The sequence below is a fragment of the Leucoraja erinacea genome, chromosome 15, assembly GCF_028641065.1.
Source record: "Leucoraja erinacea ecotype New England chromosome 15, Leri_hhj_1, whole genome shotgun sequence".
NCBI lineage: Eukaryota > Metazoa > Chordata > Chondrichthyes > Rajiformes > Rajidae > Leucoraja > Leucoraja erinaceus.
The window spans coordinates 37,093,496-37,110,848 of record NC_073391.1 but is presented as its reverse complement, the minus strand read 5'-3'; positions in this window follow the sequence as shown (position 1 = coordinate 37,110,848).

Below are 17,353 nucleotides of genomic sequence, written 5' to 3'. Positions count from 1 at the left end.
TCTGCAGTTCCTTCACACACATCTGTCTTTAGACTTTAGAGATACTGCGTTGAAACAGGTCCTTCGGCACATCGAGTCCCAACTAGCGACAACCCCGTGCACTAGCTCTATTCTACACTCTAGGGACAATTGATAATTTACAGATGGCAATTAACCTGCAAATCTGTACGTCTTTGGAATGTGGGAAGAAACCGGAGTGCCAGTGTGCTGCCCCTAATCAATGATAAGGGGATCAATTAATATTTTCTGAAAAATCATTGGTTGAAACATAATACTTTTTAAACATTCAACTGGTTCAGCCGTTGTGTCTTGATGATGATTGTCTGTTATCCCGACTGGGTTCTGATTCTTTCATTCTGCCATCAGCCTGGTGTCACTTTCTTTTGACCCAATACAACAAGCCAAAGACAATCGAGATTATCCCTCACAACCAGAACCATATGAGTGCCCATGGCTGTGTCTTGGATCTGAAGGAAGTGGGTGGAATCAAAGGAGAAGTTGTTAAGAGTACGATCAGCTCTACTAGTTGGAGGAGAGTGTTGGTTGAGGGAAATTGGCTGGTTCTGCAGTTGAGGCAGAAACAGAGGGCTTTAAGACCTTCCTGGTGGGTGATGGAGGTGCAGAGTGACTGAACATCCTAAGTGAATGGGGCCTGGAAAACAGAAGCCGTTGAAGAGACGAAGAGTGTGTGAGATCTTGGACATAGGTATCGAGATATGTGGCAATTGATTCAATGGGACAGGAGCAGGCAGAAACAATGAATCTGTCAGGGCTGTTCTGTTTATGGTTTTGGGGAGAAGATAAAACTGAGCGTGTGGGGCTGGGGAAGGATAAGGTTGGAGACTTTGGAGGGCAGAAAACCAGAAGTGCTGAAATCAGAAATAGTGTGTGAGATTACGGCCTGGTGGTCGTCTGTGGGGTCATGGTTCAAGGATAAGTAGGAGGAGGTGTCTGAGAGTTGTCGCCTGGTGGATGTTCACTGATGAGGGGGGGGGGGGGGGGGGGGGGGGGGAGGTTGGGCATGAGGACGAGTGTATGGGTGAGGAGTGTATGGGAGGGGTAACCAGGTAAAAAGAGGGGGAATGGGAAGACCCAGTGGAACCACTACTGAGGTTCCCTTTGGGTGGGGGTAGGAGAGTTGTTGGACCCAGGAGAGTCAGACCACATGCTGTTGGAGTCAGTATCGTGGAGGCTGTGGGCCCGGTGCTGAGCCTGGAGCTCAGGTGAGGTGACGGCTCTGGCCCCTTGGTGGGCGGAGGAGATGAGGGTCGGCGGAGTCGCTGGTGGAGGCCCATGGGGGGGGGGGGGGGTGGGGGGGGGGGGGGGAGGGGCTGGGGTAATGATGCGGATTGACTGCAGCCTTGGGGAACACGGTGAGAGTCAGCTGCAGCGGAGTCGGTGGCCTCGAGCAGCCAGTCAAGCCATTCGAGTTTAACATAGAAATCTCTTAAATTACTACAATAGAGCTGAGTATTAGATAGCATATTATTACAATTACAGTTTAAATTGATCATTTTCTGCTTGAATGTTAACACATAATGCTTATTACTAATTTCAGCATTGAAGCTGACTGAGAGATTTTATACTGTAGAAATGAACATGCACTATGTGATTTCCCTGATGGTACAGTTCCCTTCATCCACACAAGTGGCATGAAGACTTACAAAGCAGCTGTGCTTACTGAGGTATCACAGGCACTTGTTCCAGAGGTACCCATCCATTGTTCTCATGGGACACAATATTATGCATGGAATTCGTATGAAGTTGTCAGAGCGGATTGTTCCTGGCCTTCAGTATCTGGTGTCAAAATAGATTCCATCTCTCCCAATATCTTTTTCCATCGTGATCTGAAAATTACTTCAGGTGAGCCAACTATATGAAGATCCTTAGGTACACAGAAGTGCTGGAGAAACTCAGCGGGTGCAGCAGCATCTATGGAGCGAAGGAGATAGGCAACGTTTCGGGCCGAAACCCTTCTTCAGAATGAAGATCCTTCATCAAGCATGGTCGTAGTTTGGTGCAGCCTTTCTCGTGTTAAGAGCCCCTCTCAATGAGGTACTGTGATGAAATAATTGAATTCCGTAGTAAATTGTGTAGAATTCATGACTTCAATAATGTGGCGATACTTTATTTTAATCGAGCCTGATTTGTTGGACCAACATCAGTTAATTCCAGTTCACAATGAGCTGATCTAAGATTGTGTGCTTTCATAACACTAAGTAAGATACATCCACTTAAATAATATCCAGAGCTCCGCCTTTACAAGCTAAAGACACAAAGTGCTGGAGTAACATGGATAAGTGACGTTTCGAGTCGGGTCCTGACTCAAAATGTCACCTATCCATGTTCTCCCAAACTGCTGCCTGACCTGCTGAGTTACTCCAGCACTTTGTTTTTTTTTAAATTAACTAGCAGCTGCATTTCCTTGATTCTCGCCTTCTGCACGTGACATCTGTCAGCATCCAAAGAAAGTCCTCAAAGGAGATTAGACTTGAAAATATCTGGTATAAAGAGCCTTTTGAAACTTGATCTTGTTTTGAACTTTTTTCTAAAAAGATTTCAGACTCTAAAGTTTCCTTCACATAATTATAAAATTAATTTCATTAAAAAAAATAATGGAATTGAGCATCAAATGTCCAGAAACAGGAATGCCGATTTTTACAATTAAAAATTTTGAATGAGAAGTTTTATTCTAATATATCTATGCTCTTTATCTTTGGGACAAGAGTGGTACAGTGGCGCAGCTGGTAGAGCTGGTGCCTCACAGTGTCAGAGACCCAGGTTCTGTCTGTGTGGGGTTTGCATGTTCTCCCTGTGACAGCGTGCGTTTCCTCTGGTGCTCCGGTTTCCTCCCACATCCCAAAGATACGTGGGTTTGTAGGTTAATTGCCCTGAATGTGCAGGGAGTGAATGAGAAAGTTTGAATACGCAAAACTAGTCTGAACGGGTGGATCGATGCTCAACTTTCCATGCTGTATCTCTAAACTAAACTATAAAGAAATATATATATTAAAAAGACAAAATTTAGTCTTGAAGCTGGAAACACATGTAGACACATCATCTGTTTTCTAATGGAATTGAATTGGTTTGAATTTCATTTGAAACTATATCAAGAGGTATCTGTCACTTAGACTGTGTTGAAGGGTCATTGACCTAATACATGAACTGGATTTTCTCTAGCCCTATTTTCCGACTTGGTCAACATAGAAAAGATGGGCCGAAGGGCTTGATTCCATGCTAAACATCTCCAAGACTATTGCTCTAAATATCCTGCTAGTGACACGAAGAAAGCAAGCATGAATAAAGAGATTAAAGTTGTGGAATGGCATGATGGGGCAGTGACAGAGTTGCTGCCTTACAATGCCAGAGACCTGGGTATGACACGGGTGCTTGTCTGTACAGAATTTGTACGTTCTCCCCACGACCTGTGTGGGCTTTCACCAAAATCTTCGGTTTCCTCCCACACTCCAAAGACGTACAGGTTTGTAGGTTAATTGGCTTGGTATAAATGTAAATTGTCCCTAATGTGTGTAGATAGTGTTGGTGTGCTCGTTGGTGGTGACTCCGTGGACAGAAACCCCTATTTCTATGGCTGCATCTCTAAACTAAACTAAACAAGTGACAATTGGTATCTCCGATAATTAGGCGTTTACTGAAATTTTATCTGTGGAATATTTGTTCAAATGAAAGGAATACCTTTGTTACGTAATTAAGACAAAGTTGACGACATCTCCTTATAAATTGATTCAGAAACACGCATGAAAAGATATCAGCGGTCTGATCAATTGGGTAATTGACAGTGTTAAATATTTTACTCAATGCTTTAGATAAAATGTCGGGGGGGATGTGTGCGAACAAATATACAATATTCAAAGAAAACGCTGCCTGGTTTTGGGAAAATGTTACAGTGAATGTGTTTGCAGCTTCATAGTAAGCAGATGAATATGTATCGGTACATGTTGCTCCAGATTATGACATTGATTTATGCTGAACTTGAATCTGAATGTGGAAAACTGCTGAGGCATGTAAAATAGTAGAGTTTACAGACTAGTATGAAATGAGGGTGAATGAGAATGTTGACACGCCAATAAACTTTTATGCCAACATATTTTCTTGCTCCTATTGGGTTACATGTATTGTTAAAATTACTGGATCGCTCTGCATCTTATAATGGAGACAGAAGCAAATGCCTCATTCCCCCAGAGATTTCAGTGGTTTCCCACATCTTGATCTTAAAATGTGCAGGACTTAGATTGAAATGGGGCTATTTCATTAACGCAGGATTTCCTGTCGTGCCTTTTAGCCATGGAATTCAGTTACTGTTCAATACTGTGTAGGAAGGAACTGCAGATGCTGGTTTAAACCGGAGATAGACACAAAAAGCTGGAGTAACTCAGCGGGACAGGTATTGTCTCTGGAGAGAAGGAATGGGTGACATTTCGGGTCAGCTCTGAAGAAGCGTCTTCATTCCTTCTCTCCAGAGATGTTGCCTGTCCCGCTGAATTACTCCAGCATTTTGTGTCTACTGTTCAATACAGTTCACTGTCAGGTAATTTGCACATTGCAAGTTCCCACAAACAGCGAACAGATACATTAAACCTACGCAATAACGGATCTCCAGGTTTTTCAGGCGACTGCCGGCAACTTGACGGTCGCCTGAAAACTCGCGTAAGTGGGACAGGCCCATTAGAGAAACTGACGACTTTTAGAATAAAACACAAAATGCTGCAGGAACTCAGCGAGTAGGGCAGCATCATCACTGAATGGGACATAGTTTCGGACGAGCACCCTTCACACTGGTTGTGGGACTGTGGCCATGCCTTGCGGAGATTTCACAGGGAAGCTTAAGGTCTTTAAAATGATGAGAGGGATAAACAGTTGATGTGGACAAGCTTTTCCCTTTGAGAATAGGGAAGATTCAAACAAGAGGACATGACTTCAGAATTAAGGGACAGAAGTTTAGGGGTAACATGAGGGGGAACTTCTTTACTCAGAGAGTGGTAGCGGTGTGGAATGAGCTTCCAGTGGAAGTGGTGGAGGCAGGTTCGTTGGTATCATTTAAATATAAATTGGATAGGCATATGGATGAGAAGGGAATGGAGGGTTATGGTATGAGTGCAGGCAGGTGGGACTAAGGGAAAAAAAGTTGTTCGGCACGGACTTGTAGGAATGGAGGTATAAGAAACCGCAGATGCTGGAATCTTGAGGAAAAGAACACTGCTGGAGGAACTCAGTGGGTCAGGAAACATCTGTGGAGGAAATTAACAATGAGCCTGAAGTGAATCAGTCCGTCTGAAGAAGGGTCTCGACCCGAAACGCCACCATTCCTTCTCTCCAGAGATGCTGCCTATCCCGATGAGTTACTCCAGCTTTTTGTGTCTATCCGCTGAAGAAGGTCCATCCCATTCCATCCACAGGTGCAGCCTGACCCACTGAGTTCCTCCCACAGTTTTGTATTTTGTTCAAAATTCCAGCTTCTGCAGTTTCTTGTGCCTTGATTATTTAAATAATTCTGTTCCCAGCCATTTAATCTGAAGGTCAAACCAATCAATCCCTCTGCTCGCAAATGTTAATGCCCTTGTGTTCTTCTCTCTGAAATACCTGAGGTAAGGATATGTTCAGGATAATTAACATTTCCTTTGATCCCCATTCTCTCGGCAAGGGTTGAAGCTGTAAAACTACATGCTTGGAGAACAAAATTCAATTTTGGCAGCAGGATAATATGATTAGCATCAATTTGACTGCCGAGTCCGCAGTATGAAATCAGATAGGATGTATAATGGGCCACTGATTCATTAACACATTTTGCGCTGCCACTTGAGATAAATTTTCCATCCATCTTCATGCAGTGAGGTATTCAAACATGGATAGCTAGAGTTGTCTTTAGTTTTTATTATTTTAAATCTGCTTCTCCTTGCCGGAGTCAAGTAGGATATTGTTACAAGGGAACAGGTTCAAGGATCTGACTAACAGAACAGAAAAAGGCTCACTCATCTGTTTAGTTGCAAATCAGCTTTATTGGCAAGAAAGGACAAACAAATACTTGACTTGGTATGTGTGGGGGTCCAGTTTTATAGCAGCACATGTCTCTCTCTCTCTCTCTGCCTCCGTCCGCTTTGCTGATTGTGACTCAGCCTCGGTGAACCCCCTCTCATAAATAAACTTGAACCACCATCTGCATTACTGGTGCCTGCCTTTGTACAAGTAAGAAATCAGGTGTTGAAATAACTGCCGGTTAGTCCAGGACAATAGCACTGCTCCCAAATTAAAACTGCACCCAACGGCACACAGCAATACAGGCTTGGAGTAAAGGTAATACACAGAGCGCTGCCGGTTTGGCGCGCAAAGGTTTAAACAGAGCGTTGTTGGCTTAGCTCGTGGGAATTTAAACAAAGCTCTACCGGCCACAGCGCTATGGGTCACAGACTGTTCGGGCAAAATTCGGGCAAAATTCTCGTAAAACAGATATCCTGGGTTAACTTCTCGATGGTTTAAAATAAGCAGCCAATTAGTACCCGTGCTGACCAAAGATCTTTGGTGCTGACCTAGTAATTGCCAGGTTACACAGAAAAGCTGGAGAAACTCAGCGGGTGCAACCCTTGCGCCAGCACCTTTCCCAATTAAGCATTGATCAGTTTCACTCCAATACAACATTATACACAGTCTGCATCCATCAGGCCAAAGGTAGAGAAGTGTGAAAACACACGCCTCCATATTCAGGAGATAGACCCAAAAAACTGGAGTAACTCAGCGGGTCAAGCAGCATCTCTGGAGAGAAGGAATGGGTGACGTTTTGGGTCGAGACCCTTCAACATCCTCCCTCCAGATCCAGGAACGGTTTCTTCCCAGCTGTTTATCAGGTAACTGATTTATCCTACCACAACCAGAGAGCAGTCCTGAACTACTATCTACCTCAGTGGAGTCCCTCGGACCATTCTTGACCGGACTTTGCTGGCTTTACCTTGCACTAAATGTTATTCCCTTATCATGTATCTATACACTGTAAATGGCTCGATTGTAATCATGTATTGTCTTTCCGCTGTTTGGATAACACACAGCAAAAGCTTTTTGCTGTACCTCGGTACACGTGACAATAAACTTATCGAAACTAAACTCAACTGGATTAAAAGTGGAACGCAGCAGAAGGTTCATTGGTTGATGTGGAATGGCATTAACGGTCCATTATAAAATACATTTATGACGGTTCCACGTGCTTAGGCAAAAGGCAATGTTCTCTGCAATGAGACCAAAAAATCTGGCTCCGCACAAGAATGATACATTTTTAAGAGTAAATTGGATTCCGTATGTGGATAAGCTCACTGCATTTGCAATCAGTTTCATATGAAGGGGTAAAAGGTTTGTTTCATTTCTATTGTTTCACTTTCAACCAGTTGTTATATGTTGGCAGTATTGATCATGAGAGATGCAGGCTATTTCAGAATGAGAAATCCCCTGTAACTTGGCTTTAAATAGTGGTCAAGATCCTGAGAGGTTTTGAACAGACAGTGAAAGAGTTTGAACAGCTGTGTACTGGAGGACTTGAGCTTGTTCCACAATGATTGCAGTGAGTTTTGTTAATTCGTGTTGTTTGAACATCTTGAATCTTGGCTAAACAAAGGTTGTAAGCTGTAAAAACTAAAGGTCCTTTGCAATCATGGTCATGGGCTTTATAGTGGTGACGAAGCTGGAGCCATTTGTACCTGCTCTTTGAAGATAGACACAAAATGCTGGAGTAACTCAGCAGGACAGGCAGCATCTCTGGAGAGCAAGAATGGGTGACGTTGTGGGTTGAGACGCTTCTGACTGACTGAGTGTCAGGGGAGAGGGAGTCTAGAGATGTAGAAGGGCAAGGTGCAAAAATGACAGATCAAAGTGGATGATGATGAGGGAACGTCGAATGGTTCATTGTTAGCGGAGGGGAAGGTGACAATGTGTCATACAATCAGTAATATTTATTCAGGGCATTAGAACGAGTTGGGGAACTAGGATGGGGGGGAGGGATGGGGAAGGAGGGAAAGCAAGGGCTACTTGAAGTGTTTCAGCCCGAAACGTTGCCTATTTCCTTTGCTCCATAGATGCTGCCTCACCCGCTGAGTTTCTCCAGCATTTTTGTCCACGTTTGATTTTCCAGCATCTGCAGTTCCTTCTTAAACATTAATCGTACCGCTGGGTTGTAAGCTGCCCAAGCGCAATATAAGGTGCTGTTTCTCCAATTTGCGTTGTGCCTCACTCTGCCAGTGGCGGAGGCCCAGGACAGGAAGGTCAGTGTGGGAACGGGAGTGGGAGTTAAAGTGTTTATCAATCTGGAGATCACATAGGTCTAGGTGGACTGAGCGGAGGTGTTCAGTGAAATATTTGCCGAGCCTGCGCTTGGTCCCCCTGATATATAGGGGTCTACTCTTTGGTGCATATATCACATAGAAAAATCAAATTGCTCAAGTTTTATCATAACAGCAACCATCTACACTGGATGATGGAACAGGCACATCGGAGCAGGAATCCCGTTTGCCGATCTGTCATTTTCCTGCATCACTTAAGCACGGAATGGAATCCTTTATTGTCACATGTGACAAGGCACAGTAAAATTCTTTGCTTGCATCCCCATGATATGCAAATGACGGCCACCTATGGCGCTGAGAAAGTTACAAAGCACGCTGGCTTCTCCTTTGTTTTTCTCCCCCCCCTCCCCCCCACACAGCGGTTCCCCCAGGCCGGGTCCTCCATTGTCCACTGTTCTCCCCCGTCTCACCCCCCTCCCTCCCCATTGCCCATTTCTTCCTCTCCCCATGCTCTCATCGCTGATGATGTCCTCTATGTATATTACCCATGCTTCTACCTTATTGACAGAAACTGAGCAATAATGATGAAGCTATAACTCACTTGTAAGCAGCAGAAAAACAAGGAGCAAACCACGCGGAAAGTTGATGGGAGATGTGACTTAAAGGGTCCTGACTGGGGCATCAAAATGCTGTTGACAGCAGAATCTTTTGTTAAGTTTAGTTTCGAGATAGAGCGTGGAAACAGACCATTCAGCCCATCAAGTCTGCGCCGACCAGCGATCCCCGCACATTAACACTATCCTACACACACTAGGGCCAATTTTTACAGTTATACCAAGCCAATGTACCTACATACCAGTACGTCTTTGGAGTGTGGGAGGAAACCGAAGATCTCGGAATAAATATCAGGCAGACAGCACCCGTAGTTGGTATTGAACCGGGGTCTCCGGCGCTGCAAGTGTTGTAAGGCAGCAACTCTACCACTGTGCCACTGTGCCCTACCTGCCTGAGTTTTTAATCCTGTGCTTATTTACTGAATCTTTGTTGGGTCGCAAGGTGTTTATCCTGGGACACCGAAGCTAAGCAGCTGATAGAGCTGCTGCCTCACGGCTCTGGTGACCCGGGTCCAATCCTGATCCTCAGTGTAAGAAGTAACTGCAGATGCTGGTTTACACCGAAGATGGACACAAAATGTTGGAGTAATTCGTCGGAACAGGCAGCGTGTCTGGAGAGAAGGAATAGGTGATGTTTCGGGTCGAGTTCCTTCTTCAGGTCTAGACTCAAAGTGCCACCCATTCCTTCTCTCAGGAGATGCTGCCTGGCCTTTGGTGTTGTCGATGTGCATTGTACAATTTCTACCTGCGTCCACATGGAAATATTGCTTGACTATTTCCTTGCAGAAGAGGTGTATCGGAAGGAACTACAGTTGTTGGTTGAAACTGAAGATGGACATAAAATGCTGACTCCGTAGAAGTCTGAAGAAGGGTCTTGACCCGGAATGTCACCAACTCTACATACTTACTCTAGAAACCTGCATGGAGCACACACCTCCAAAGCCTGCTGTAGAGGGAAGGTTGAGAACATGTTCGAACCTTGTTTAACTAATTTTGACTTTTACTATTGAAAAGCAAATGTTATTCACTTGGGACATTTTTACTACAGTAAACATTGAATTTAAATGCAAGCTGCCTACTTGTTGTAATGTTTACAAGGGTATACTTGTAAAGGGAAGCTTATCAAGGGGTGGGGATTGGATTCAACTGATCTCCCTATCTTCTGATCCATACGCCACAGAGATGATGGACTAACTATTCACATCATTGGTGACCCTCAGACTATCCTTGATTGGACTTTGTTGCCTTGCACTGAACGTTATTGCAATTTTGGTCGCCTAATTATAGGAAGGATGTCAACAAAATAGAGAGAGTACAGAGGAGATTTACTAGAATGTTGCCTGTGTTTCAGTAACTAAGTTACAGAGAAAGGTTGAACATGTTAGGTCTTTATTCTTTGGAGCGCAGAAGGTTAAGGGGGACTTGATAGAGGTCTTTAAAATGATGAGAAGGATAGACAGAGTTGACGAGGATAAGATTTTCCCATTGAGAGTAGGGAAGATTCAAACAAGAGGATATGACTTGAGAATTTAGGGACAGAAGTTTAGGGATAACATGAGGGGGAACTTCTTTACTCAGAGAGTGGTAGCTGTGTGGAATGAGCTTCCAGTGGAAGTGGTGGAGGCAGGTTTGATTTTATCATTTAAAATTAAATTGGATAGGTATATGGACGGGAAAGGAATGGAGGGTTATGGTCTGAGTGCAGGTATATGGGATTAGGGGAAAATAAGTATTCGGCACTTGAAGAGCCGAGATGGCCTGTTTTCCGTGCTGTAATTGTTATATGGTTATATGGTTATATGGTTATTCCCTTATCATGTATCTATGCACTGTAAATGGCTCGATTGTAATCACGTATTATCTTTCTGCTGACCGGATGGGGGCATAGGGAGCATCATTCAGTAAGTGGTTGCTTTATTAGAACAAGAGCACCATGCAGCTTTGCTCACCAGCATTTTGAGATTCATTCCAGATGCCACTTGTGAGACCTATCTCCAGGAAGGGCCGAAACCCCAACCCTTGAGGTGGGAGAACGACCACGGCCAAGGGCTTGCTTTCAAAGATCCTATCCCTGCTGCAGTTTGGTATGGGTTATGGCTTGGAGAATGGAGGCTTGGATTTGTCCTTGTAAGATGGCACATCCTTGGCAATCATGAATGATGCCACTGGAGATAGACCAGGCCAAATATTATATATCGTTACATTTTATCACATCCATTACATAGTTGCTATGGAAAGTGTGGCATTTCTATTAAAAATGTAATCATCTTCTAAAACATAAGAATAAATCACGAGGAATCAATAAAAATCCATTAAAGTACGAGGTAGTTGTTCTGAGCAGACCATTATATTAATGTAAATTAGTATTATACTTCAAAACTCTACTTTGAAATTGCTGCCCTAAAAGAGCTCTCTGAATGTTAATTTGTTTCTATGACTGAGAGTTTCACTTTATTCAAGGCCAGATCAGCTGGTTCTGGATATTGGTCACATACTTTTAACAACAACATTACAAAGTAAGAATTCAAATTTGCCCGATTCATTTGTCTGTGCCATTAAACGGCCATTATAATCCTTTTGACAGTTCAACAGTCAATATTTTTTCAGGCTTTATTAGTTGATAAGAGGCTGAAGTGCCGTCAGTGATATTAATAATACATTTGCTGTGCGTGTCTGCAGAATAAGAGGGATATTAATACATTATCCCCAATTCAAGCCCAGACATGGTAATTAGAGCTGTGTAATTCTGTATTGAAGCTTTCAAGGGTGCTGAAATTCCACTGGAGACTTCACAGCTTTCAGAAAGATGGAGCAGATATGACGAGGAAACTTCTGATGGGGGACAGGATAGTAAGTAGAACGATAGAGAGGCTGTTTAGGGCTGACATCAGAAGAACTTTACGCAAAGTACAGTGGAGATTAGGAAACCTCTCCCCAAAAGACCTTGATTTTTTTCGTTTTGAGATACAGCGCGGAAACAAGTCCTTCGGCCCACCAAGTCCACACCGCCCAACGATCCCCGCACATTAACACTACCCCACACACACTAGGGACAATTTTACATTTACACCAAGCCAATTAACCTACTAAATTGGACGTCTTTGGAGTGTGGGAGGAAACCGAAGATCACGGAGAAAACCCACTCAGGTCACAGGGAGAACGTACAAACTCCGTACAGACAAGCACCCATAGTCAGGATCGAACTGGGGTCTCTGGCGCTGTCAGGCAATACCGCTACACCACCATGCCACCCATCCTCGATACTAAATGAATTTCAAGGCTGAGGCTGATGGATTTTTGTTGCATTTTGGGCCAACTACAGGTAAAGGAAAAATGAATATGCAGGTAAGACATGAACTGATTGAATGGGAGGACAGGCATGGATTGTGCGTACCTTTGTTGATGGGAGTGGAGGAATTGTAGAGATAAAATCCTGCAGATGAGACACCAGACTAAGACCTTGTCCGATGTATTAAAGTTAACACCTTAATCAACGAGGAACTATCTGTACAATCTGTACCATTTTGCAATGAGCTCCACACAAACTTCTGGGGACTGGTGTGTAAAAATATGAGAGTTGTGTTAGAATAAAGGGGAGGTCACTTAAGACTGAAGTGAGAAAAAACGTTTTCACCCAGAGAGTTGTGAATTTGTGGAATTCCCTGTCACAGAGGGCAGTGGAGGCCAAATCGCTGGATGGATTTAAGAGAGAGTTAGATAGAGCTCATGCACTGGTGGAATCAAGGGATATGGGGAGGCATGGGTTATTAATTGGATGCTGGTTCGAAGGGCCGAATGGCCTCATCCTGCACCTATTTTCTATGTTTCTAGCCTGGAGACTGCCTCACATAATCATACTCACAGAATCATGATTTAAAAATATGCCAGTCTCTTCTGTGCAATTCCAGACAACTTCTCAACATTTCCTTCAGACCCCATGAAATCTCATTGCATCAGGTCTTGCAACTTGTGCAAGAAAATCAAGTACTTCCCCGTTCGGCTAATAAATTGTGCTCCTCCATGTTGAACGGTGTTTGAATGTCACGAGGGAACAATGGTCTAGCCCATGACAGAAGGGGGAGCAGTTGTACAGTTTGATAGCCATGGGGAAAAGGATCTCCTGTGGCTTTCTGTACTGCAACTTGATGAAATCAGTCTGTTGCCGCAGATACTCCTCAGGTTGACCATCGCGTCACGGAGGGGGTGAGCTGTATTGTCCAAGATGCTCTGCAGTTTGAGGAGCATCCTCCCCTCCAAGACCACCTCCCCGTGAATCCACCTCCACCCCCAGGACGGAGCCAGCCTTCCTGATGAGCTTGTTAATCCTGTTGCCATCCACAGCCTTCGCCCTGCTGCCCCAGCACACGGCAGCGAAGAAGATGGAACTGGCTACCACCGATTGGTAGAACATCTGCAGCATCTTACTGCAGATGTTGAAGGAGCGGAAAGTACAGCCGGCTCTGTCCCTCCACAGTGTAACCACATTTGTGTTTTAACACCACTGAAAGTAGTAAAGCAATAAAGATAGTAATGTATATACAGTATAGGAGGTGAGTTTTAATTTCCTATTGTGATGGATGGGGAAAATATTTTTTACTGATGTGTTAAGGATGACTAAGCAAACTAGTAGGTTGGATGAAAACTAATTCTCAGGGTGGGAAAAGACTAGAGGGCATAGCTTAAGGTGAGAGGGGCAAAGTTTAAAGGAGATGTGTGGGGGAAGTTTTTTTACACAGAGAGTGGTGGATGCCTGGAGAACGCTGCCAGGGTTGGTGGTGGAGATAGCACGTGGATATACAGGGAATATGGATCACATGCAGACCGAGGAGGTTCGTTTAACTTGGCACTTTATTTAGCATGGACATTGTGGGACAATGGGTCTGTCATGTGCTGTACTGTTCTATGTTCGAAGTGACCTTAATATAAAGGCTGACTCATTCAGATCTGAAATCTGGAAGTACCCCTTTGTTCAAATATTTGGCAATATCTGAAATGCGAGAACTGCCAATCGATGGACTTTGTGCTGTGTAAAGATGTTGTGGTGTGAAATGAATAAAGGTATGTGTCAATCCCATATAGATTCTCCATCATCTAAATGAACAGTGAAACATGCCTTGGGAACTAAACAGCCCTTCTCGTTCCAAGTAAGACCATGTGGGGGAAGGGTGAGGAGCGGCTGGTCGTTCCAAGTGCCCAGTAAATCGGGATTACAAATTGATTAACTCTGGGGTACACAAGCGAAAATAGGAATCGGAGCTGGTTGTGTGATTGGAAGAAGGGGTTGTTTTTTTTTTCAAGAGCCATTTACTTAAAATGCAAACCTTCAAACATTTACTCAGATTCAGTGCAGGATTATACTACTGCCTTTCCCAGGTTCTTACTGAGCATCTTTAGAGGTCAGATGTGCTTTGAATAATGTTCTGTACTTGGTCGATTTTTTTCTGTTAGCTGCAAATCTGCTGCATATATTCTATTCCGGGTAATCTATCCCAGTGCGGCAGCAAATTAGTGAATTAAATGGAAAGATAAAGCATGTAAGACAAGATACCTGTTCCATTTTGAATTTGTAGTGAGGTTTGTTTTTGCGTGAGATTTAATTACTGTACTTTGAATGCCAATGCGCTAAATGTGTTGAGATCATCTTATGGGAGCAGCTGAATAGTGTTTGTGGATTCATTTTTATGAACTGAGCATTTTGAAGAGACATTATTCATTTTTACACAGTGGAATATTGAAGTATTCATAAATAATAAAGCAAATCATTTCGCAACAGCAAGATGAAACAAATAAATTAACATTTAATTTTCATACCCAGAGTTTATTTCAATCATGTTCTGTTGCTTGAGTAAAAAATGACATGCAGTAAATGTTCAGATTTTATATTTTCATGTAATCTCTTATCTGCTCTACACAATAGTTCAATCTGCAAAGGGCAATGAAAGTGACAGCATCTCCTTTGAGTGATAATAAACCAGATCCATTGATTTAATTGTAATCTTTCAAGTCATTTTAATCTGCTGGGCTAATTTCAGAGAAAGCATCTAAAACTGAATTTAACTTTGACTGATTTGGATATCAACAAACAGCCTGAGAAATGTCATAGGCTGAAAAGTCTAATCACTTACATACACTAATGTTATAATATTGCTCTCCCTTTCACCGTACTTGAGTAAAGGCTACGATTTGTGGTCAGTTTTAGGCAACACTCCCTCCCTCTATACAACTACCTCTCCCTAGTATATGTTGATACATAAATATCATATTTTCAATAAATTCTCAGGACATAAACCTCACCAGCAAGACCAGCATTCTGTGCCCACCCCTAGTTGCCCAGGGTTTGATAAAACTGTACATAGACACAAAAAATCAGTGGCTCAGATAGCATCTCTGGAAAAAAAAGTAGCAATGTTACAAAATTTTGAGATGTTAAAAATCAAGTCTGCAATTTATCCCATCAGACAAAGCATAAAAGAAGTTTAATTTGACACCTAATTGACTTTCATATCTTCAGTATTAAAAAAGTTATGGCCAATTTCATACTCGGAAATTAGCATCTTGTTCCCTATTGCTTTTCCATTGAGTTAACACAAAAAACTGTGATCGAGGACAGTCAAATGGCCATAACGTTATTAAAAATTAAGAGAACTGAAATACATTTTCAGTTATTATAGATTGAAGCATTGAAACAAATATTAAACAATCTTACTTGGATGACCTGAAATTAAAGCATATAATTAGTTAGTTACCCAATTGTAGCTAATTCCAAAATTCAATTACTAGATCTAAACATCTATCCATTTCTTCAGAAAAGATTAACATTTTTAAATAGCCTGAATGTCCAAATAACATTCACACAAGAATTCACAATATAACATGATTTTAAAATCTCATTGTCATAAATTTATAGGCCAAATGGAAGGAATTTAGTGTTTAATTGCTGTAAATTAATGGCCATTTAAATCATCTTGCGAATAGGATTTTGTGGAACGTTGCGGTTGCAGTGAATTGGAAGCCCATATCGGCATGAAAAATTATTGCCGGTTCGGATGGGCTCCAAGTCACCTTCTCGCAACTTAAAATTTTGATTAAAGGCATCTTAAGAAGTACTTTTTTAATGTAAAAATAAACAGCCTACCTTGCCTTGTCCCCTACGTGGGATCCGTCCCGTTGTCGGCGTTCACGGCTTTAGAAGATGATTTTTAATTTACTATACCAATTAAATGATCCAGCGCTAATTTTAATAAACCTGATAAAACGGCAGTCAAAGCGATTTTTCTTTAGCAACTAAACAGCCTAACAGAGATCGATTTGAATAGGCTGCAGAAAAATCGCATTTTAAACCCACCCCCCTCGCAAAGACGCCAAAGTCACGCAGAACTGCAGCGCCGCTGAAGGTAAGTTTTGTAACATACCTAAAAAAAGGAATAGGCGACATTTTGGGTCGAGATCCTTCATCCCCGGCTCGAAACGTCACCTATTCCGTTTCTCCAAAGATGCTGTCTGACCCATTGAGTTACTCCAGCTATTTCTGTCTATCTAGGATTAAACCAGCATCTGCACATTCCTACCTATACATTGATATAACTGTAACCTGTCTTCATCTTCTTTCGTGTCCATCTTCCGTGTTTCAAATGTTGACATCGCTGCCATCGTCCGTCCTGAAAAGGGCACAAGCTTCCGGCGACAATCAGCAGGCCATCACTTGTTGCAATAGATGATGGTGGTAGCAGAATTAGCTTGGGATACTTCTAGTTTCCAGCCCTGCGACGTAGACGCTTCTGCTATGGAGCCACTGTAACTTGTCAGATGCTTGACAAGGTAAGTCCAAGTAAGTCGTGAATTGGTGCCCCCCCACCGGAGACCGCGGCTTCAAGATGGTGTAGGCCGGAGGCCGGCGGTTGAAGATCTAAAGTCCCCGCTGCGCCGCAGCCAGAAGCATCGCAGACCGCAGGGTCGGCGGTCGGAGTTCCTCTCCAAGGATCCCCGGCGAGGGGTCCCGCTCCGGATGGTAAGTCCGGAGTGCTCCCCTCCGGCGACCTCCAGCGAGGGCTCACCCGCTATGCGACGAGAGTCTTTGCTGCGCCCGTTGCTGAAGCCCTGGGCACGTCTCCGGGAAAGGTCGCAACGATCCTCAATGTTAGGCCATGGGGGAAGCGACATGGAAAAAGTCGCCTGTCCATGGAGGAGGCGACCAACGAGGTTTCCCCTTACCCCCCCCCCCCCCCCCCCCCCCCCCCCCCCCCCACAAGACACACAGAGAAACATCAAAAACACACATTGAGACACACAAAAAAAAAAGTTGAAAAAAACTAACACGCTTCAGGCAGTCTGTGGATCCTTATGGGCTCATGGCTTTCGAATCCGGGCTCGATCCCATCCATGGGTGCTGTCTGTGTGGAGTTTGTACGTTCTCCTCGTGACCGCGTGTGTTCTCTCCCAGATCTTAGGTTTCCTCCCACA